Here is a 9,032-nt window from a genome sequence, read left to right on the forward strand (position 1 = left end):
CTCCAGGAACCCTTCCCCTGCGAGCACCCAAGTTCGTGCACAGCTTTCTCATCCTGTGCTGCTTTGGCCATGCCACTGCCTTTTGCCTGGATGTGCTCAAAAACACCCATCCCACCCTTGGTGGAGATGTCACCCACCTCATGGCATACGGATGCAGCTCTGTACGCCATGGGCGGATTATGCCAAAAATCACACTGGGTGCCACCGATAGACCTCCATTACAGGACACCCTTTTGCTGTCGGGACGAGCCACAGTGGCCATGTCCCTGCAACAAGCGGTCTGGGCTGGGGGGGCAGAGCTGCTCTTACCTGGAGACCCTCACGCCAGGAAGATGAGGAAAAAGCTTAAAACCTTGCTGATGGGAAAAAAAAGGAAAAAAGGAAAAACCCAACCAGGCACCTGCTGTGTCAGCAGCTGGTTGCCCCCTCTCACCTCTCTTTGTCAGCTGGGACCCCTTGGGGTGGCTGGGCTCTGCACATGCAGCTCTCCTGGTTGTGGCCATTGCAGAATGGGTGAGCAACACACTGCCTGAACAGCAAGAAGAGCTGTGGGGAACCAGAACATTAACCTTGCTGCTGCAGGTGTTGTAGAGGCTCAGGCAGAAGTAACCCTTAGTTACATTCATTTTAAGTTATTTCCTTAACTACGAGTGTGAGGTTTTTTTAAAATTCATTTTTAGTAAAAATTTATATTTTGCATAATGTAAATACTCTCGTGACAGGAATCTCACTCAAGATACTGTACTGGATGTTTTTGTTGTGTATCTTCATTATGTTCCCCTACTCTGAATTTCTTAAGCATTAGTTTTGTTGTAAAACATGGGGCCTTGAAAGAAACGTTTAGGAAGTGACATTATCTTTATTGTCAGCTAACGTACTCTTTTAAGTTAGCTTTTTATTACTCTCCACTCTCCAAATACCCTGCTGAATTCTCTGGCAATTAAAATATAATACAGTCAAAAAGCCTTAGGGGCCAACCGTGGGCAACGCATGGAAAGGCTGCCAGTGCTGCGGCTGCTGGAGCCGGAGCTGGAGCAGCCCTTCCAGGTGTGGGTGCAGCGAGCTCTTTACACCCACAGCGCTACCAGCTCACCTGGGCAGACTGCGGATACCGTTTGGCCTGAGCTGAAAACAAACAGAAACTGCAAACGCTGTTGACCGGTGCAAATAAAGGCTGGCTTTAACGCGCTGTGTGTGCGCACGCAGACTGGCCGCACCGCGGTGCCCGGACCCGATGCCGTTATCGTAGCTCCTGCCAAGGCCACCTCCAAGGCCGTGGACCTGCTCGGGCACCCGACCTCACGCCAGCCCCGGGCCTAGATGGAGAGATGGGATTTTATTATCTGCTTCTGAGGGAATTGCTGAATTGGTGGCTCAGTGCCACAGGAAGCATCCGTGGGCGGGGGATCTCCAGTTAGCCCAGCTGCTCCGGCCAGGGAAAACCAGATGCGCTCTCACCAGCGTGCCTGTGGGGCTGCTTGCCCAGGCACCCCCTGCTACTCATGCCTTAGCATCATGCCCTTCCTCCTCCTCCTCCTCTTCCTCCTGGCTCTGCTGCTTCGCCCGCAGCAGCCCCTTGGTGCAGACGTGGGACAGAAGCTGACCCCCCCCCCCCTTTCGGCTGCTGAGTGCATGGCCGAGGCATCCCAATTATTTCTTTTCTCTCCCACCCATCTCTGAGGCTCCTTTTTAATTAAGTAAAAGATTTTTTTGGAGCAGGGTGTGGGTTTCCATCCTGACCCAAGCGGGCAGGAATCAAGCGTGGGAGCCCGCTCCAGACATCTTAGCTACAGCTTCCTGTTTCTATGTGGGGATACTGGGCTTTCCCCCTGCCGTGCGTCGGGGTTAGGGCCTCCCCTTCAACCCGCGCATTCCCAGCGAGGGGATCTCTCCTCTCCTGTACCAGTGGAGGAGGAAGACTGGAAGCAGTTTGGGAAATGGGCTGTAACTTACCCTGCGCACATAGTGAGGGAGAGGCCAAGAAAAAAAAAAACCAACAATCCCCCCCCCCCCCAAACCCAGAAGAAGCTTTAACCAACACAAAGTACAGATTTGATGCCAACAAAACATTTTGTGGATTCCAGACTGTTAGTGCCAAAAAAACAAATAGAGAAATAAAAGGGAAGAGTCAGAGAAAAGAGAATTTCTTCCTGGTGTTTTTGATCAGTCTTTTTCGTTTTCATTTAAGTGCATTTAAGATGTCCTTCAACTGAAAGGTCTCGGACTTGAAAGAAAGCATCGCCTCTCAGGTTGAACAAGGTATTTAGTTTGATCCAAAACATTTTATTTACTTGTTGTTTTTCACCTGATATTTTAATTGCTTTGAGTCAGAATAAAACTTTTCTTCTCCATTTTTTTCCAAACTAATTAAAAAAGAGAATTATTCGCATAGCTCTGTATACACTGCTCTGCTCGATGGGCCCACCGGTCTCCACAAAAGCCTGTACTCACTCATATTTATTAGCATTTACATCATGGTTTTGATGCTTCCCAAAAACGATGCACCATTTTGCTTGAAATTCTGTAACGTTTCAGAAAACTCCTCCCTTCCCTCGGTATTTCTGGTATTAAGTCTGCCATAGGAAAGGCTGCAGCTGGAGTTAAACCACCTGTACGTGCCCCCTCACTGGAGAGGGGCTTCCCCTATAGCCTGAGACCTCACTCTGTGCCGCTCATCTGCTGCCGTCAGGGCGATGGGGGCTGCGGCTCTTCTCCCACGCACTCACGGCATCTCATCGACTCTCTGAAATCAGTGAGGTAGCTTTTGCTCTCTCATCGATGAAGATAGGCCAGTGTGTCCAGGGGATGAGTCAGAGCAGACGCCGTTTGTTCATTCCCCGAGGTGTCTGGACTTCATACCAACCTTTTCCTTTGGGGGGAACAAAAAGTGCATTAATCTAGACCGGTGCAGGAGCCAAGACTGAAGAAAACCAGGCTGCAACCCAGCTCTGCTTGCTCTGCCTGGCAAAGACGAGGAGCTCCACACTCCTGCACGCTTGCTGTCTTCACTGCTGCTCAAATCCACCTCCCAGGCTGCAGAAACCTGCTGCAAGCTGGGGAGATGCTCGCACATCCAGCTCGCAAAAGGTGGAGTGCTGCAGCTTTCACTGGGAGAAAGGGGGAGAAGAAAGTATTAAACTATATTTCCATGGATGCTTAGAAAACTTAGAAAAAAGAGAAAAAAGCCAGAGAGGGTGATGTTTGAGATGAGGCAAAAAGCTGCTGTAAATACTTGCTATTGATTTGCTGCGTCAGCTCTCCTCTATTAGCCACATTTGATTAGAACAGCAGTTATATCTCAGTTATGCAGTTATATATCAGTTATACGCTTAAGTAATGCCTTACTTCTTAACATTTCTGCCCACTCCCTATTTTCTCAAGCCTCAGGTGTGTGCTCTGCCACCTCCCTGGCCCATCACATCGTTCAGTGTCTCGTTTCAGGCAAGCACATTTTATTTGCATTTGAAATGTGCAGACTGGGTGTGTAATAGCTTTCAGAAACCACTGTTTAGTGGTGGACTTGGCAGTGCTAGGTTAACAGTTGGACTTGATGATCTTAAAGGTATTTTCCAACCTGAAAGATTCTATGATTCTATGATTGTTTTCCATCAAAGCCGAGAGAATGAGATCCTGAGGCTGAGGCTTCTTCCCCGCCCGAACGCTGTGGCTCCATTCCTGCATATTGCAGCGGCCATAAAACAAAGCTCAGACAGCCTCAGACAGAAGTGAGCGCCAGTGTACGTATCATAAAAGCAATTACCAGCAAGGCAGAAGAAACACAGGCAGGAGGAAGCCAGGAGCAGCAGGGAGAGGCTGATTTTGGGAGATGGGGTGAGGCAAGCAGCAGTTTGGGGAGCTGCAGGATGCCCTGGCTGCACCCAGACCCACACTCAGTCTCACCACGGCTAAATAAAGGTCAGTGCCAGGCATCCCGTATGGTTGTATTATTACTTCCTCGTGGAAACATTTAATGTTCAAAGCAGCACAAGTTAATGGCTGTGCAGGAAGAAACTAAGGAGTTTGGGGAATGGAGCTTGGGGCAGCAGTGTCCCAGCTCCCTCTCCAGCTGGAGAAGACCCAGGCAACACCGACCAAATACAAATGCACCACGGCTCACCAGCCGGCTGCTCCCATGGGCCCAGCGCCTGGGTCTCTGACGGCTGCGAAGGGAGCTCAGACACCAACCTGAGGTGTCGATCTCAAACCAAATCCCAACAGCGATGCCTGGTCCATGGCGCACATCAGTATGAGTGATGCCCATAGCCACAGTGCCCAAGGGCCTCAGCTCTCCATCCATCCTCAGCAGGTGGAGGAGCTGGAACTAGTCATTTGGGAGAATAAATTTGTCCTGGTTTTGGCTGGGATAGAGTTAATTTTCTTCCTAGTAGCTGGTACAGTGCTGTGTTTTGGATTTAGGGTGAGAACAATGTTGATAACTCACCAATGTTTTAGTTGTTGCTAAGTAATGCTTACACTAGTCAAGGACTTTTCAGCTTCTCACACCCTGCCAGGGAGAAGCTGGGAGGGGGCACAGCCAGGACAGCTGACCCAAACCGGCCAAAGGGACATTCCATACCATGTGACGTCATGCTCAGTATATAAATGGGGGGAGTTGGCTGCGGGGGCAGTGACCGCTGCTCGGGGACTGGATGGGCATCGGTCAGCAGGTGGTGAGCAATTGCATCATGCATCACTTGCTTTGTATATTCTTTTATTATTGTTATTATTATTACTATTTTATTTCATTTCAATTATTAAACTGTTCGTATCTCAACCCACAAGTTTTCTCACTTTTGCTCCTCCGATTCTCTCCCTCATCCCACTGGGGTGGGGGGGGAGTGAGCGAGCGGCTGTGTGTGCTCAGTTGCCGGCTGAGGTTAAACCACAACAGAAGTTGAATTAGTTGGTGCTGACAGCAGGACTAGCACCGTAACATCAAAATAACCAGCAAAGGGCGTAGGTGAGGGGGGAGCTGGTGTTCTTCATCAGGTTTCACCTGCATCCATGCCACCAGACAAGGCACCAACCTCAGCTGCGATCTCACCCCATACCAGCCATGTGGTTGACAGGAGCACATCTCCGTAACTCTGGGAACAGGGAGGGAGGTCCCTATGACTAATACGTGCTTGGAGGCCTCCTGCTGCCGTGGTGGAAACAGCCCTCGTATTTCTGAAAACTTGTAGACAACAATTTTCATGAAGAAATTTTGCACTCGTCTATTAGGTCTCAGAAAACGAAGAGAAATTGAGCACAGAACTGAAACTGGTATTAGTAAGTGGTATTAATGTCATTAAAGAACGGGAGAAAACAAACCACTATAAATACACACAGTGCCTTAAAGGGTTGGCTTCATAATGTTAAAAATAGCCGCAGGGCAAATTACTTGAGGGGAAAGAAACAAAGCAAAAAAGGACAAGCGAAAGAAGTGCTGAGAACAGGACGTCAGAGGCTACAAAAGCTAGCGTCGCCTAACTGGAAAAAATGATTGCTGAGAGATGAGCACAGATAGCACTAGACAGAGAAAAGATGTGGGGGGGAGAGGAGGAGAAGGCGATGTGAGCAAACACGACAGAGGAGGTAAAATTTCTGAGGGACACAGGACATAGTCAATACTGTCCCGCGAGGAAGGATAAAGAGGTTGCAAAGTGAAGAGGATGAGCAGGGAAGTTTGTGGAAGCCAGTTTTTGCCCATGATGCTCTTTCCGGACCTTCTGCTTCTGGAGATGAGGGTCCAGTTTGGTGGGTTGATGCCCACTGCTCGTTTCTGCCCATCTGCTCACCTCCCGGGTTTCTGCTCAGTTTTCAGCAACTTCTGGCAGAAACCGGTTCAAACCCGGAGGCTCTCGAGCCCCTATCTTCAGTGTTTCTCAGGCCAGGACCAGTCAGCTGTCGGTCCTTCCCTGCCTTGACGCCCTGTCCTGGGTTTCCAGTCATGGTCTGTCTTTTTGCTGTGGCAGAAGGCCCAAGGCAGGGAGGCGGGAGGACACAAGCCCAGGGTGGCCGGGCGAGAGCTGCCAGAAAGGCTGCAAATGACTGCCAGAGCACAAAGTCTTTCATCCTTACCTCCAAGGTCCTCCCATTGCCCGGCACCAAGCTAAAAGCTCCTCTGGGGAGCTCCCGTGACAGACACCCCCGGCATCACTCCAGCCAGGTGCAGGGAGGACGAGGCGCATCCTTCTAGGAGCGGTTTTCTTCCCTCCAGCCCTGGCAGCCTAGAATGACCCCAGCCACCCTCAGCCGCGCAGCCCCCTCCCACCATGGCCGTCGCTTCCCAGCACTTGCATTTAGAAAACAAGCAGCTGTCAAAAACCCGACCAAAACAAGAGAGGCTTCACAAAACTCGCTCCCTTCCCAGGGAAGGAGTGCGAGGCAGATTGCTGGCAATGCCACTCGGTGACAGAGAAGTCCCTCGGAAAAACACTGTGCAAGAGGATGAGACGTTCACCAAACAGAAGTGGGATGCCAGAGTCCGGACAAGCTATCACGCACGCCTTTTAATCAAGTATTGCCCCATCTTGGCCAGCTGAACTGCTTGGCATTCCTTTGGTAGAAATGTCAGTAGGATGAAAGACACAAATAAGGTGCGCCTTGCGGGGGGGGGGGATCAAACAACATTTGCTTTTATGTATTTTAAATCAATTTCCCCCAATTTCACTGACAATGTCTCACGAATCATAAAGCAAAAGAAATATCCTAGTTATTTGCATGCTGTTGATGTATTTTGTCTCCTTTGTTTTTCAATTGGTTTGTTCATCAGAGCAGACTGGTTTCATTTTGTGGTTTTCAGGAATTAGCATAGCTAATATTTTTAAAAATTTTTAACCTCAAATCCTACTTCAGTAAGATGAAATAAGACTTGACCCATTTCCCAGACTCGGGCAAACAGCTTGGTAAGGTTTCAACATCTTCATACCACACTGAATTTCAGAAAATAATCACTGAATAACTTTGTAATAGGAAACTTCCTTTACTTTTTTAATGTGGTTGGATACATGTAGGTAATAATGCTATGATTTAAATAATTATTTTGGCAATTGACTTAGCACTTAAAATGACCACAGCAGTTCATATGTTTAAGCTACAACACAGGCAAGACTATCTAAGCTGAAATTTTCCTGAAAACCTTTTAATAAACTTTTCAGCTATAAGAACAAAACCAAACACCACACCACTACACCCAAACCCTGGAGACCACGCAAAGCAGAACTATCTTGTGCGTGGGGGCCCTTTATTCCCCCGCACGAGCACCTCTCCCACCCTGAGCAGCACGTAACACACCTCTGCTTCCAGTCAGGAACTGCCAAGATGGGTCTGAAGGATTTAAGGACTTCATGCAATAAAAAGAAAAATCATTTCAACATTATTTTACCCAGAAGTACCCAAACCCTCTTTTCGTCCCCTACATTTTCCCTTCAGATATGACTTATTTTTGCAGAAAAGAGGTATTTTCAGTATAAACTTAGACACACTTTTTTTTTCCCCAAGAGCAGGATGTTTGGCTTCACTTTATCATTGTTATGTGCCTTAATTCTGCCCCTTCAAATCTATAATCACAGGTTTCCTTCACATTCCAAGGACAGTTGAAAGCAGGGGTTTGGGAACACTACAATGGCCTGTGTAAGTTCTTCATCTGGCCTTCACAAACCAGGTAACGGTGATGGTGCTTATCTTCAGCACTGGTCTTCAGAGGTGAACTGGAGCTCTCGTCATGTCTCAGGAGAGACTTCCCTCAGCGCAGTGAGATCCTATTTTCAGTAGTATTTATAGAAGCGGGACAGCAATGTGCAGGGTTCCTTAGGTCCACTGGATAACTGGATGTTGCTGCTTCAGTACCCACAATTCAGTCATCCCTAATAAAAAGCAGATCCGGCAGGCTGGGACATCAGAAAACTTCCCTCAGACGTGATGGCAGCATTTTGTCTCCGTGTCCGTAACAGCTGCCAGGTAGGTCTGTGGAGCACCTTTAAAATACAGCTCAGAGCAAAGCCGTCCTGAGTTTATAAAGAAACTAAAATAGCTGGGGGGGTGTCAGTGGTCTCATTTCCTCCTCGCTGAATTTAGCAAAGGGTTTCAGACAGCAAAAAATTAGAGACAAACATCGACTTATTTTTAAAATTAAGACAATTTTCTGTTAATCAGAATCAGACAAAAGCAAATTGTTTATTTCTCAATTCAGCCAAGCTGAGGAAGAGAGGAAGAGCTCTTTCCCCTAAGAAAAACCCAGCCTTGATGAGCATTGCCCTGGGTCTGAAGCCAGGTTGCTGTGATCACCTTCATTCTCTTTTCTCTTTCTCTGGGCAAGCCCACTCCAGCAGCTGCCCCCCTCAGTTCACCACCCTCCACTGCGGCTATACGGTTCTGAAAAACCAGTTGTCCTAGTTTCAGCTGGGATAGAGTTAATTTTCTTCCCAGTAGCTGGTGCAGTGCTGTGTTTTGGATTTAGGATAAGAATAATGTTGATAACACACCGATGTTTTAGTTGTTGCTAGGTAGTGCTTACACTAGCCAAGGACTTTCCAGCTTCCCATGCTCTACCGACTGAGAAGGCTGGAGGTGCACAAGAAGCTGGGAGGGGGCACAGCCAGGACAGCTGACCCCAACTGGCCCAAGGGACATTCCATACCATGTGACGTCATGCTCAGTACATAAACTGGGGAAAGCTGGCCGGGGGGGCCGCTGCTCGGGGACTGGCTGGGCATCGGTTGGCAGGTGGTGAGCAATTGCACTGTGCATCACTTGCTTTGTGTATTATTATTATTTTATTTCAATTATTAAACTGTTTTCATCTCAACCCACGAGTTTTCTCACTTTTACTCTTCCAATTCTCTCCCCCATCCCACCGGGGGGGGAGGGGAGGGGGGAGGGGAGCAAGCGGCTGTTTTGCAGTTTGCTGTGGTCTGCAGTGATTAGTGATGTTTTGCCTGGGAGGTTTGTTATTAAAACACTGGCCTTGAGCTTAATCTGGTATTTGAGCTTTGTACTGAAGCCATTACTGTACTGTGGGTACCACTTCATGGAGACAATTAGCAATT

This window comes from Aptenodytes patagonicus, chromosome 1 (assembly GCF_965638725.1).
Source record: "Aptenodytes patagonicus chromosome 1, bAptPat1.pri.cur, whole genome shotgun sequence".
Lineage (NCBI taxonomy): Eukaryota > Metazoa > Chordata > Aves > Sphenisciformes > Spheniscidae > Aptenodytes > Aptenodytes patagonicus.